Consider the following 16,454-nt stretch of genomic DNA (forward strand, 5'->3'; position numbering starts at 1 on the left):
GGGTATAGTGTGTAGTCAATCATGACCTGACCCATATCCAAGATGTTACCATCCATATGTGTAGAGTGTCAACGGGTCAGGTTTGGTTCGAACTCAAGTGGAACCAGACCCAAATCTAGTTTGAGATGCTGGTACCGAGTCTGGACTCAGATCCAATCGGACCCACCATAAGAAAAAACAGACCCAGACCATACCCTTTAAAATAATATCTTTTTATCTTTTTACATTGAAAATTTGCAGATCTTAGTTAGAACTCTGGTTGGGTTCGGGTCTGGTATACAATTTCACAAACCATACTCAGCTCCATATATTAATCGGGTTTTTAACCTGGATACTACTCGAACCTTCTTATTTATCACCAAATCCTGACCCTATAGGGTTTGTACGGGTTGGGTCTGGATCAAACCTAACCCATTGACACCATATATGTGGGACTGTGGGAGTGCTACACCAACACCTTATCCATGTCTACATTGTATATTGTTATTTGGTAGAGAGGTCACATCTAATTGATGGATGCCTTTATCACCTTTTTAAGGGCTTTCGTTATGTAGGGCAGGTGCTATGGTGTCCACTGTTATGGTATTGATGACTAGCCTTACAAGCATCTTTGAGACTTTTGTCATTTGGTTGTTTTGTACTAGACGCAATGCCCATAAAGGCTCCACATACCTAGCTAGGATGGTCGGCTTAAAGCTCTCAAGGACATCAAGTGTTTCATAGGTCTATTGCTTCGAGTAAGGGTGCAAACAGGTCGGACTAGGATTGGATCTTGCCAGATCCGAATTCAAATCTGAAACGTAAATAGTAAATCCAAATTTGAATAAGATCCAAGGAGGTAAGGTTGAATCCAAATCCAAAATGCATGTTGTAATATTGGATCCGGAAAAAAAAAACAAGCTAGTTGCATGAAAATAATGTAATCAGGTTGGTTTATCGGATCAATTTTAGATCCGACTTAAAATGCTTATCCGAATCTTAAAATAACCTGACTGAACAGATCCAAATCTGACCCAACTAGGGTTTTGAAATTGAGTTCAAGGGCAAATGGTTTCACAATATGCATCCAAGATCCAAATATAAGCTTCATCTTGATTACCATGTAAGGATCACAATGGACTGGGGAAAAAACGCCCCCTCCCCCCGGTCTCATTTGAACCGGGAATGGAGGTTATAAAATTGGGGATGAAGGTTAAAATAAAAACCCGTGTAGGAATGGAGGGGGGGATGGACTTATGTTTTCCCCCGCCCCGTCCCTGGTTCCTGTTAGTAAAATAACTAAAATGCCTTTAGGGATGGCAGTAGACCGGGGAGAAACGGGGCCCCACCGCGCTTTGCCCCGTTTGGACTGTGGATGGAGGACATGAAACGGGGATGGAGGCTAAAATCAAAACCCGTGCAGAGATGGAGGCAGGGATGAAGGGCAAAATTTTGAGATGGGGCAGGGGTGGAGACCTTGTCCCCCACCTCCACCCGGTCCACCACCATTCCTAATTACGTGTGCCATTTTGACCACCAAAAAAGTGCTTTATGTTTTTAACCAAAGAGCTGAAGTATATAGTCTGTCTAAGAACTATTTAAATTTGATATACAATAAAAAGTTATGGCCAAAATAAATTAAGTTAGTAAAAGTTGCCTACAAGCCCTTAACTGTCAGAATGCAACTGGCTTTAGCAACAAGTTGCAAGAACAGTGCTCTACCCTACCACTGAAGGCATCTAGCTTTGCTGTTAAGGGCTAAACCTCCTGCCATATTTGAACCCAATTTCTACAAAAAGGAAGCTAGATTGCATGATTAAATCCTAAATCTAGTCCAACCAACCCTACATGTATAATCTAGGTAAAAGCAGCCTATCCCTATCATCTCTTGATTAAAAGGCAAACAACTAGGATAAGCCTATGCAATATTCTTGTAGCCAATCAAATCCCTTCTTTTGTAATTGGCCAATACCAAGTCATTCCTAAGGGAATCTAGCCAATCAAGAGCAGCCTAGTGTGTCAATTCAATCCAAAAGAACTAACTTATAATGTATGTGTGTATGTGGATCATTGAACATATCCTTAAGGTGACCTATAAGGTAGCTTAGCCCTCCCTTAGCCAAGTTAGCCTCCTCTAGCCTCATGTAAATCCACCTCTCATACTCCATGACCTAGTCATATCAAACTTAGATCAGCTGTACATGTGCCTAACCCTTAGCCCCAAAAGCCTTGTCTACCTAGACAAAACCTTATCAGAAGCACTGTAGAAGTAAGACCAGACCTAGAGAAGGTCCTCCCTTCCTAGGCTCGAGATAAGCCTCTTTCTCCAGAATTTTTCTTATTATTCTTCATTTTTATTTCCTTAATTTGTGTTATTTTTTTGCTTATTTTTATTTTATTAATGGATCGCTAGGTCTACTTTTTGTTGTTCCTTGTGGTTCTACCTAAGCAATAAGCACTGATGGTTTTATTGTGTTCCTGACACAGTTACTATTCCTTTCTGCATGAAATGAAAATGCCTTGCCTCATAGCATTGGAATCTCCAGTCTCTTTTGCAAAATAAGGTATTTTAAAAAAAATGATTGCAAATACTTTTTGGTGATCATGATGGGACGATCCAGAGCATAACTCAAGCTTTTCTAGAGGAAAATTTTGGGTTTTCATGAATAGGAAAGACAAAAAACCATTGGTTTTTATATTTCAAAAGGGAAAGAAATCACAATTGATATATTTCAGGTCACTTTTATGTATAATGACAAGATAAAGACCTATCCTGCCATTAAATGTTCAAGTTAGTATGTAATTAAAGAAACAGAGTGAGTCTCTCTCTCTCTCTCTCTCTCTCTCTCTCTCTCTCTCTCTCTCTCTCTCTCTCTCTCTCTCTCTCTCTCTCTCTCTCTGTGTGTTGGGTGGGGGGGGGGGACACGATTATATATATATATGTATATATAATAAGATTGTAAATTTTAAAGCAAAAATAAAAAAATAATTTTATTGAAGTAACAACACAAACTTACCCAAATATAACACATAAAGAAGGGGGGGGGGGAGGGGGACCTCAAGGGTTTCACCAACCAGAGGCCTGCCTATGTCACATGGGTGTGAGTATGGGTGCAGGTGTAACACGGGTGCGAAACAATTTCAAAAATTTTGGACACGAGGACACGATTATATATGTATATATATAATAAGATTATAAATTTTAAAGCCAAAATAAAAAAATAATTCTATTGAAGTAACAACACAAACTTACCCAAATATAACACATAAAGAAGCTTGTGAGTATGATACCACCTTGGATCTGGATCGAGTTTGAATCCGGACTTGACCTAAGTCTAAATTAATTTTAATAAAATGAACAAAAATAGACTCAGTCAAAGTTGACTGAGTCTAAAATATGAACGAACTTAGCCCGGTGCATTGACCGAGTCTGACACTTAGTTGACCGTGTCCGCCCTGTGTCCGAAGCCACACCCGTGTTCGCACCCATGTCGGGGTGTATCAACGCGGGTGCATCGACCTTTTAGTCGAGTCCGTGTGACTTAGAGGCCTGCCCATGTGTATTATGAAGGTAATCTTTTGCTATTTAATTTAGTACGAGAATGCAGGAAATTGGTTCCCAACCTCCCCTTTACTACCAGCGGCCTGAGTTATCCATGCTCCGACCACCAGCACTTGGTTCTTCTTTACTATGCAGTTCTCTCACCAGGTATATGTCTTCTAGTTGGTGATGGGGTTTTTCTTTGACCTACCCCAAAGAAAAAAAAAAGAAAAAAGTAAAAAAGTCATACTATCCAAATTCAGTGATTTAAAGGCATATAAAATATAGAATTTTGGACTTAATTTGAGTAAAGAACATTGATTTCACAGTCAAATTCAAAGTGAAGATCAGCTAGCTTAATAGTTAATCTTTTATGTTTGGTTGCATCTAACATGAGATGGAATCAAAAGTGGTTTGAAGTCATATGATTTCAAATAACATATTCCATGATGTGACTTGGAATTACATGAGATTTACTTGAAATGCGATTTACGTTTCTCATTTGCATGAGATTCCAAATCACATGTTTGGTTTGCTGTGCAAATAAAATTTCATTCTCTCATTTGCATTAGATTAGAGATCACATTTGAATGCAACCAAACATACTTAATGGCAAGGATATTTTTATAGCCTAATATAAGAATTCTCGCATTTTTATTTCATTTGAAAGGCAACATCTAAGATTTTACTCTCTACTTTGGAGTGAAATTAAATACACAAATTTTAGGGTCAAATCTATCTTAGAATTCAGAACTGGAGGATAAACTCAGCCTAAATCCACACTACATATTAGATTTTGAGAGGCATATCTTACTTAGTACCCTGACATCATGATTTAACAATTGTTGCTGGCATATAACTATCAATATTATTTTGGGTGCAGAATCTATAATCCTCCAACAAAAATAGGATACAGTTTTTGTGAGAACCTTGTTTGTTTTATGTGTATTCTTTTGTTTTAGTCTCTTTTCTTGTATGACTAGAGCCCTTTGTTTTCTTATGTCTCAGTTTTCAAAAATCCTCGTCTTAATTTCAATCTACTCATATATAGGGCTGGGAACAAGCCCAGTCGCTTGTGTCTTGGGTCACAAAGAGCTCATTCAAACTCGTAAAATAGGCACAGAAAGTTGAATATGAATAATAGGTACTCGGCTTAGCTTGATGCGTATAAGCTCATTAGGTAGTAATCCATATATTTTACATGTATTTTTTTATTATCCTATTCCTTCCAGCTCTAAAACAGTGTATTTTTTTCTACAAACAAGCCAGCTTGAACTTGACTAGTTTAACTCGACCGATTATGAGCTTGAACTTGGCTTGGCTCACCACAAGAATAATCCAAGCTCGAACCACTTCTCATTTACCAGCCCTACTCTTATCCTTCCATCATACCAAAAGTACATGCTTGTGTATATTGGTAGCAGTATTTTAGTTGAATACATTCACAAGTACAAGAAGTATCTTGTTTAGGTGTATAAGTGGTAGATCGGAAACTACTGGAACCTAGAAGTGTCCTCACATCAAGCATGGAGATATGCAAGGGAATCTATTGTTTTCTAGAAGGAAAAAAAAAATCACTCCACATGTCGATAATCAGGAATCCAATCCAAAGAACAAAAAAGTCAAAAAATTATAATCAACATGGGGTAACCTGCTCACCAAGATGGATCAGATATACTAGGATCCAGGAACCATTTAACCTCACCTTTCAAGACCAATAGGATGAATATCCAAAAGATGATAAAAAAGACAAAAAAAGGTCCACTACAACTTTTTTCAGTACTTACAAGATGGATCTGATGAGGAAGAAGTAAATTATTCAAAGAGGGGCATATGAGGTCCATGTCCAAACCTGAAACTATGCTAGAGGATCCACTGCTGCCAAAGGATCTTTGGACTTCACCAATGAGATCTATGATTCAAAAATGTCTTTGAAAGAGGTTGAATAGAAATTGAGAAAGAGAGAATTGCAAATGGTATCATAACAAGAGTTATATAAAAGAGATACAAGATGAACTTTAAATCCATCTAGACTGCACCCTTTCTCTTGAGTGGGTCCACCTTAAGCAACTCCATCAATCAGACACTATTTGAAGGTGGGGGCAGCACTAGGACATGATGCTTAGCCTGTCTTTTTTGGATGATCAAACTCAACAAGGTAAAAACTTGCAAGGCATAATCAAAGAACTTGGTTCACATCCAAAAAAATATTATAGAATGAAAGACCAACTACACTATTAAGGGCGCACTATTTGTTGAATGTATACCAAAAGAAGCCCTTATAGAGTTCAGTACTAGTATTTTAAGTCTAAACAAAAAAATAAAAACTCTATTTTGGTGGTTAAAACTTAAAAGTGCACCTAAACTAAATCATACATAATTTTTTTGCCCTAGGTATATCTTGTCTTGGAACAACTTACCCATGAACCTAGTTTCAAGACAAGTGAAAATTCGAGTCTCTATAGTTATTCTTTGTCAAATGGATAGTGCTTTCTTGTTGACAAAGTAGCAGATGTTTGTTACCCTCTTGGGTAAGGAACCCTCCATTGAGAAAATATAATATTTTTAACTTTTTTTTTTGTTTCTTTTTGCACATCCGGCAGATATGCTCTACAAATTAAGTTTAGTAGAAACTTACTTTTGGATCATTTTTTTCTGACATATATGTCAGATTTTATGACGATTGAAAAATCAATGACCTATAATATACCAAATTTTTTAATCTAAAAAAAAAAAAATTACGTCAAAAATAAACGAAGGATTGATTTCTACTATTTTGACCATGCTGAATACATATATGATGTCAGATTTGGTAAAATAACCTCCTCTATGAGCTCTATTTAGGGGTTCCTTAATCACAAGGATAGCAAATGCTTTATATGTATGTATAATTAATATTGACTAATGAAGGTACAAAACTAATGATCTATAGAAATCATAGGTGCAAGTTGTCTTGATTCAATCTAATCACATAGATGCGTTCAACATGGTTTGTTTGCTATGGATCAAGCCTTGGATTGTCATGTGAACTTTTGAGTTATGAAATTTTGGCATAATGTGGGTCATTGATTTTTGGAACTGTTTAAAAACCTAATTACTTATCATAATCACATGATTCAAAACAAGTTTCTTACTAAACAAACCATGTAAATCACATCCTTAACATTTGATCTACAAAAAAAATGAATTTTTTTGAATAAAAAGTGTTTTCTACTAATTAATTCTGCACCTTCATTAGTAGCCAATATTAACCCATATATGAGAGTAACAGTGGACGAGTTATTTGTCCACTGTTACTGGGGTTGCTGCTGATCGTGCACACGATCAGCAGTGGGTCACGTTAAAGGGTAAAATACCTCTTTAGCAGCGGTCACGGCAACTGCTAAAAGGGTTTTTTCCGCCCAGCTTATTAGTGGGAGTCAACGCCGGCGCTTGTTTGACATTTTGGGGGTCCGACACTAACAAACTGACACAACCTAGACACATATGGAGATTGTCATAATATTTTCAATATTTTTTAATTATAGTAGAGTAGAAATTCATTTTTCTATATTAAAACATAAAAAATTATCGATTTAAAATTTTAAAAATCCATGTCCGCATGTACTATTTTTCAAAACAAAATAGAAACTTTCGTCTTGAACTCGTGTGTCACACATTGGGTTGCATTCCTATCATGGTGGCATATTGGTCTGGGATGACTAATGTACCATTAGACCGGCCCAAACCTGATCCGATTCATGCGGTTCTAGTTGGGTCTCATTTTCAGGCTCAATTAGTTAGGATATGTTTGAAAGAGAGAAAGATTCTCATAAAAAACTAAAGTTTTTTATATGAGAAGTTTTTTAAAAGAAAGTTTTTTACTTGTTTGTGTAGCATGAGAAAAACAGAGTGGGATAATGTAAAAAAATTAGAGGGAGGAGGAGAGTGGTGGTGGGTAGTGGTGAGATGGATGGTGGTGGTGATGGTGAGATGGTTGGTGGAGATGATAGCAGTGGTGAGATAGGTGAAGGGGAGTGTGAAAATAAATTTTCTCTAGTTAGAAAACTTTTTTCCACCTTTTCATGGAGGAATGTTTATTGTCAAAAAGTTTATTTTTTAGAAAAATTCTCTCAGGGGAAAAGTCTCTGTGGTTTGAAAGGGTCAGAAAATCTTTAAGGATTTTCCATTTTGCATTACTTTTTCTACAATTTCATCGCTTGCAAAGGTATGCTTACAGATTTTCAAAGGGGCGTAATAGGATGGAAAAATATCATGAACCATTTTATTTTGGTAAAAGTTTGGGTGGTTCAAACTCAGAGTGCACTCTAACCAAATGGCCCTCCGGGTTGACGTGCACGTAGCAACTTTGATTTGTCTTGATGTTGACCCTCTCTCCACCCCTCCTAAAAGTTTCTTTCTAATCTCCCAAAATTGGATTATTGGACCAAACCACTCACTTTGCTTATGTCAGATTTTCTAGCCCCATGATTGAAAGCCAAAAGTTTAAGAAAAAGGGTGCCATTTTTTACCAATATGCCCTTCTGATTTTGTCAAATAACTGTATTGTCCTTAAGAGTTGGTGACAAGGGTATTTTGCAAAGTGTTTGTTGGCTAACCTTAAATATTTTTTTTTTTTTTTGGACAGGCGTTACAGGGACAAAATTTTCACTAACTTTGCCTTCCATACAGCTTGCATCGTTTACTAAAGTGGCACAACAGCCAACTTTCACTGTAGTTAATTTGGGACAGTTCGAGACAAAGCAGTCTGAGCCAAAATCTCAAGACTTAAATGATCAAGGAACACTTAAAAACGAATAAGCACACACACCCAACAGGCAAAGCACTCAGGGTTCACAAAACAACCGCACCTACTGCGATTGTCGCACCGCCGCGGTCGCACAAAATGCAAACTCCAACGGGACTGCAACAGTTACCCCATTGCTGCCTCACTGCGTGCGTGCGACTCACCAAGGTGTGCACGTGTTACAGTTAGATCACTAAACTGTGAACCGATTCCAATTATAAAAGAGGTTTGGTTTAATCCATTTCTTAATTTAAGATCCACATATGAGAACAAGTTGCCAAATTAAGTTGGAGAGTGAAGGATTCAACTTAATCCAATCAAGTTTGCGTCCTCGCTATAAGTCAAGGCCCAGTTAGCGCGGTTAAGGAATAATCAAGCAACTAATTGGTCCTTAATCGCTTCCTAGGTCAATGTCAACCTGCATGTCCGTTTGATCACCTTTTAATTACTGATCAAAAGGCCCGTGTATGTATCTTGGTTGACTAGGTCCAGTACGGGTGGGTGGCGACCCGAGCCCAGTTGGACTTGGTCCAACCTTTCAATTGATGATACCAAACTAGCCGAAAAAAATGCTTAAAGATTTGCCTAAGTAATAAACCTAGTTGTTCAAGGGTACTATGGACTGTCAGCCTAAACCAATCAGTTAATTTACGTCGGTTTGGAACAGTACACGCCTCCGCCTGATGACCTTCGAGAAAGGGGAACGAGATCCTCTGACTTTTTGAAATGACATAAATACCCCTACTAGCGGACCCAAACGCTCAATAATTGGGTTCCGCAGCTCGCGGTAACCACGTGGTCACTAGACATTGGTCTGCCAAGTTTTCGTTCTAACGTGTTTCACGTGGTCCAGCTGTCTGTACCACGTCATCCACATCAAGCAGTGCTGTCATGACACGTGTAAGCCTGGAAAGGTCGTCTGGTTTTTTCCCAGCTGACCATGCAAGATCTTCCTCGAAGGGAAAGATAGGAAGGATGACGAATTATGAAATGACAGTTATACCCTTTGACTTATAAAATGACTAAGTCACCCTTGATCTTTTCCATTATTTGCTGGGTCAGTGTTAGGCCCTTCATTTGAGTTGGCTGCTCGGGCTCCACTTTTTTTTTTCCTGGTCCTAAGTAGCGTCCCAGTTTCGTATCGTATCGGCCAAAAATTGATCTAGAACTCGGTATCAGGATTATTTTTAATATGTTTAAAAAGGCTTAAAATCATTGTTAATATTTTTAATATTTAATTTAATATTAATTTGATATTTTTATTGGCATGTGTCATCTTCTTGTTAAAAATTCATTGATTCGGCAAAATTGGCCAATTCTCTGAATCGTTTTATTTTGACAACATTGTGCTTGTGAATATTGGTGTTTCTTTCAAAATATTCTGATTTCTTTATATTCAAACACAATAAAATCCTAGCTAAATCACAATATTTTTTAAATGTTGAGATCTTATCACAGTATTAGCTGTTTTTATAATTCCTTACATTTCTATTTATATTGTGATACGTTTTTAAAATTTTTGTTTTTATACAAACATTTATTTTCAGAGGATTTCTTGGGGAGCAAAATTTTCTAAAATTGTCGTCAGATTTTTCCAAAAATATCAACATTTCTGAAATTGTTCTCAAAATTTAATTACATCATCCTTTTTTTTTTAACTTAGTGTAGAGAAACCACCGCTTTGGTTTGGATGTCCTGTTATGGGTGGTCCTGAGTTGGTGTCCATAGTGTAAAACTCCACTAGTACTCCCCCTCACCCAACAGGGATAGTTTCTCATTTGGCTCAGGCCTTGCAGCCTCTATCAATCAGTTTTTTTTATGACAAAGGAAAGACCTCATCGAGAACTAGGTCACTTAACGGTCCCGCCTTCCTGCAAGGTAAAACTCGGAGTTGAGGATACGATCACCCAGCCTTACATGCCCAACCATGATAAAGCAACAGCAGCCCTCATATGCCAGCAGGATTCGATTCCATTTGAGCCTTACATATCTTGCAAATCCTTTAAGTGCTCTCTCTCTCTCTCTCTCTCTTTTTTTCTTTTTAGTTTAGTTCTACTAACCAAGCAAGTTAAGGTAAGTTAAAGTCCTTTTCAACTAGTAGGCTAACCAAAAGCTTAAATTGTATTAGAGTTGCTTAAGAATATCTTTTGCATACAACACTAATTTGAGGCCATCTTTGAGAATATATAGCAACAATATTGCCTAAACGCAACTATGTGTTTTTCTACATAATCAAGTTCTTATAAGAAAGGGAAATCATATTCTTAAGTTGGTTAATTTAGACTTATAGGACTGGAGTTCATGTTGTTGTTAGCATTTCTTTTGCACCAATTGCAACTTGAGCCCTTTTCATAATTAGTAACTTCCTTACACATCAATGTCATGCCATATAAGAAGGATATGTGACATTTCAAGTTGATTAACAAGCACATTAATGTGTTTATCCTTTTAATAACACTTTGCACAATGTTTTTATCCTTTTTAGCCACACATTGACTCTCTGTGTCTCCCATAGTTTTACTAAACATTCATGTCACTCTCATCAGGACCAAGTTTGGCATGACACCAAACATCACAATCTCAATAAGCAATGCCAAACATGCACAAAGGAAGTTAATTGAAACTTCCCAAAGGAGAGAAACTTACAATCACAAGCTATTTCTATAAAATGACCCAATTTGGATGCTACCAATAACTCATTATTCTTTTAGATTGTCTAATTCTTTAACAGGATTCTTTGAAAATTAGGAGCTTAATTAAGAAACTCTTTTTTATAAGCATATTAAAATGCACATGAAAAATTCTACCAAATATCTAGAATCTTAGTGTGTGCTTGAGTCGAAGATCCACGAACACACAAATCAAGTCACGGGCCTCATGCCTCGATCCGATCCCATCTCAAATAGAGGATCTTAGATTCAAGGATGTGAGATCCTCATTTTAGGCTAAAAATGCCCCAAATCCACGAATCTTAGAGCCAAGGATCCCAGGGATGAGATCTGAGGGACTCAACGTACCCTTAGGTCTTAATCACGCTTCCATTAGTAGGAAACCTAGGCCTTCAGCATCATACAAATATAGCATTGATAATTCAATAAGGTATCTTATCGAGGTGGCTCTCATAAAATGGGTATGGTGAATTTAGGGCCTTTCACATATTATATGAACTAATGTCAAGTTTATGCGACCAATGGGGGCTCTGCGTGGTTGGTAGGAGCTGTCAGTGCACGTCTACTTGTGGAGGAACGTTGCAGGTTCAAATCCCAGTGGTACTTTGAATGATGACTTGTGGGAGTTTGCCTAACCCCCCAACTTGTTTTTCTAAATAAAAAAATGTCAAGTTTATGTGATTTTTTCTTTTTTGGAGAGAAATTTGTGTTTACATAGTTCATGCCTGTCTTCTTCAAAATTTAATGGTCGCTTTTGTCCTTATGGCTGTGAAACAAAAGCCCTGATATATGACATAATTATCCTCATTTGACGTATAGTGTGATAGGCATGAGAATTATTAATCCCTTTTGACTTTTATAAAAAATTTAATCAACAATTAAGCTAGTGGTTTTGCAAAATTTCATCTTGGTGATGCATGAAAAAATATTATCAATTAGGCGGTTTTGAGTTAAATATATGAAATATATGATTATTATGCGTGTAATTAGGGGTGGCAAAACCTGACACTACCTGCCAACCCGCCTCTTAGGCGGGTTCGGGTTTGGAAAAAATGAACCCGTTTAATAAATGGGTCGACCCTCCTAACCCGTTTATTAAACGGGTCGGGTTTGTGTTAGGGGTATGCCAACCCGCCTGACTCGTTTAATAAACAGGTTAGGCAGGTTGGTCAACCCGCCAACCCGTCTGCCAACCCGCCAACCTGACCCGCGAACCTGAGAACCCGTTTACCCGACCCAACCCATTTATTAAATGGGTTGGCGGGTCGTGTCGGGTTACCCGTTTATTAAACGGGCCGGGTTGGTGTTTGCCACAGCCGACCTGTTTAATAAACGGGTTGGGTTCAGGTTGAGGTATGCTGACCCTCCAACCCGTCGGGTCGACCCGCCAACCCGACATGATTGCCACCCCTACGTGTAATTAAAGATATAGTCACTTTTTTTCCTTTTTGCTAGGCCAAGAAAAAAAAAACCTTTATGAACCGCAAATTGGTAGGCCTTCAATTGATAAAACCATAGTTACCATGAAGCTAAAGAAACAAGTGTCAAAAAGTAGTATGAAGCAGGAAGCGAGGTTGGTTTTTAGAAGCGATTGTGAAAGCATGTGAGAAGTGAAAAAAGAAACGTGATGGAAGCAAAGAGGAAACGAAGGAGAAGCAAGGAAAAAGCGAGTGAAAAAATAAGGAGAAAAAGAAAAATATAAATATTAACATAAAAGACGCAAAAAACAAGAGAAAAGTGATAGGAATCGAGTGAGAAACAAAAGAGATACTCAAGAAAAGCTATTTGATAAGCGAGTGGGAAGCAAGTTTCTCGGTGGTGCTTCCCACTTCGGAAGCATACTTCTCCCCGTAGGGAAACGCTTCAGGTAACTATGGGTAAAACTCTTGAGGGTCTCTCCTGAATGTCAAGAACTATATCCAGCTTCCTGAGTGACACTGTGAGTTTCAAAGATATAGCTACCATGAATCGGTCTAGTAATGAGCCAAATGACCGAGCTTTAAGTGTTCAAGCTTGCTTCATTTTGTGGCAAGCCAAGCTGAATTCAAGCATATAATGAGCCCAAGTCAAATGAGCAGAGCTTGAGCTGGGCTTGTTTATTTATTTCAGAGCTGAAAGTGATAGGACTACCAAAAAAAGAAAAAATTACATCGTTTCAATGCTGGAAGCAATAAGTTTTTGTCACTAAACCTATTTCTTGCAAACCAAGTACTTCAATCACTTGTCCTACACTATATTATATGATGTAAAATATATCCATAATATCTTCATTACTATTTAAAAGGCTGAGCCAAGCTGAACATCTATTGTTTATTATTTGCTTGCCAAGCCTATTTTACAAGTACGAACGAACTCTAACAAGCCAAACACTAGACAACCCATGAGTAGTTTAGCTTATTCCCCAGCCCTAACTATGGCCCTACCCTTAGCCAATATGCAAGATTTTTGCCTTCTTAATTAGCGTTATGAATTAATATTTTACTTTCCTAAAGAAAATAGACAAATGCATCTTCATGGTCAAAGGCCCAGTCATTATCTCCCTCTTCAGTGGATCCAGCACAAGAATTATTGATTAGAAAGGTAAACAATCAAAATCATGAATAAACTAAGGGCATGACTTTCACGTGCTTGATCATGACATGATATGAAAGCGACCAATAGGCATAACGCTTGTTTAATTTTTTGGTAATGAAAAAATCTGCTTAAGACATGCTAAAAAATTGTGGACATAGTATATATAATAAATAAACAGTGGGGAAATTGGCATGGGACACAGTGGGGAAATTGGCAACCAAGGACCATACTATAAGTAGGGGTGTCAACCGGTAGGGTTTGGTTCGGACTCAGGTGAAACCAGACTTAGACCCAATTTTTGGGTATGGTATTGGGTCTGGAGCCGGGCTTAATCTGGTCCACTATAAGAGAAACCATATGTGAACCCGATAAGAATGAACCAGACCCTGACCATACCTGATAAAATAATATTTTTTATCATTTTTTCATTGAAAAAATGTGGGTCTTAATCAGAACTCGGCTCGGGCTTGGGTTTGGTATAAAATTTCACAAACTATAACCGGATTCATGTATTAATCGGACCTTCGGGTCTGGACCTGAGTCTTCTTATTTATCACCATACCCGAACCCTATAGGGTTTGGTCTGTGTGGGGTCCGAGTAAAGCTGATGAATAATAGCACAAATCCATTTATTTGTGAAAAATGTTTAAGATATGAAAAGTTAAGTTCCTAAAAAAATTAAATATAGAATGGTTTGAATCACAGTCACATCACTGATGTTTAGAATACATAACCTTTTGAAAATATCATTAGCATAAAAAATCTCATGAAAATATCTAAGGTTGCCCTTTCCCCATGTAAGGTAATTAGAGGCACTGCCCTCTCCCCACCATCCTCTTATGCACCTCATGTAGGGTTCCACGTAGTTATATCAAACATATTTTCCATATGTTTTTGTTTTTTTCTTGAAAACCTTAATAATATTTTATTTTTTAAATATATAAAATAATTAAATATTATAGAAAATTGCTTTGCAAAATATTATGTATCCCAAGATCAATACTTATAACGTGTGTGTAGGTCGCCCCATTTTATGAAACTAAAAAGCTAAATTTGCATATATCATGTGAATTTTTTTTTTGATATTTACAAAGAGAAACCGCCTCCAAAAACATAGACCTAGCCGCACTGGTTCTGCCTGCCATACTTACGGTCACTGTCATGTGATATTTTTTATCTCATATTTAAAGCTGGTAAATGAGCTGATCGAGGTGAGCTTGAGATGTTCAAGCTTGCTCTTTTCCGGTACTGGCAAGCCAAACCAAGTTCCAGCTCAATGTGCCCAAGCTGGAGCTGCCTTCCTTAATAGAAAAATGCATTGTGGGCAAGCTGGATGTAATAGGATTACAAAAAATTACATTGTCGTCAGAGTTAAGAGGCAATAGGATTACAAAAAATGAATTTACCCCTACAAGGGAAGCAATGCTGAAAGAAAATGAACATCGGATCCAAAATAATAGATCAAATAAGCCAATCCGGTTGGGTCAGCAGTGACTAAAGATTAGTTGGATCACGGACCCAGTTTGGGTGTTATAAGCTACATATGGGTCCAACTCAAAATGCTATAAAGAATCAATGTGCCGGGTTTAGGATGGTCCATATCCATCTGGACCCAAACACCCCCCTCCCCCCCCACCACCTCCCTTCCGACTTGGACATGGGACGAGTGCCTAAGATGCATATCTTGTTACAGTTCCAATCATGTGAACGGTTCCCACGAATTCCTTTGTTTGAAAGGTTAGTTTGAATATGATAGTAATAACAGGGTTTAGGGGTGCAGATGGTTCGAGTTTGGTTGGTCATCCATTATGATTCTGATTTGTTAGAACGAGATTATCTCAATCACGATAATTTCTATCGTGATTGAGATAAGGATAAACACTAGGATAATGATAACGTTATCCCCAGCTATTTTCGTGATTGAGATATACACGATGTTTGTATATAAATAGGACTTGTGTATTTGTGTTTTGTATCTAATAAAAATCTATTTCTATTTTTTCCCCGTCTGTGTTAACGTTTCTTCTCATACGCATTCTTCTACTTACATGACTATAATTTAATATGGTATCAATGCAGGTTTGGTTCTGATCGAAGGTGAAGCAGCTTCATCATTAACAGCGTTGAGCGATCGCTCGCAGTGAGCGATTGCGTTTTGGATCCCGTCTTGCTGCTATAGTAGTGAGTCATCTCGCCTCTATATTCAGGTGAAGCTTCATCAGCTCGCCTGCTGCTTCGTTGCCACCGGCCTCACAGGTCCAGCTGCTCGGTTCCCATTCAGTGCCAACTTCTTCAATTCTGTGCAAAATTCGAATATCTGGTTCAGAATATCCCGCCCAGCGAAGAGATTTCAGGCCAAAAGCGTGCTGCTTTTTTGTTTTTTGCGCACCCCACAAGCTCATTGCTTGGGTTTTTGTGCAACCTTCAATAGCCCACTGCTCAGGATTTTGCGCAACCTTCAGCAGCCCACTGCTCGGGTTTTCACTTTTTCACCCTGGCCTGTGCAGATTCTGGCAGGGGTTTATATAAAGTTTTTTTTTTTTTGTTTCACAGGTTAAATAACCACAAGCTTCATCAGGTCTGCATACCTGCGAGCAACTTGAACGGCGAGCACACATGTAGGGAATGGACCCGCTACTCTTGCAATTCTATTCGGGCCAATCCCGCTATAGCCAGCCCTCCCTGCATGCACGCCTTTCTTTGTGCCAAAGCTCGCATGACCCTGTGCGGTTACTTCTTCAGTCTGGTTAGGCATTCCAGCCGGATCGATCTGTTGTTTTATATTCAGATCAGATCTATAATTAGCGCTTCCTAATCTATCAACTTCTTATTGTCATCTAAACCGACTCCTTCACAATTCCCAATGGCTAAATGCTACCAACTTCATGGTTACCCAAATTCAAGC

This window comes from Nuphar pumila, chromosome 7 (genome assembly GCF_984573655.1).
Source record: "Nuphar pumila chromosome 7, dmNupPumi1.hap1.1, whole genome shotgun sequence".
NCBI classification, from domain to species: Eukaryota; Viridiplantae; Streptophyta; class Magnoliopsida; order Nymphaeales; family Nymphaeaceae; genus Nuphar; species Nuphar pumila.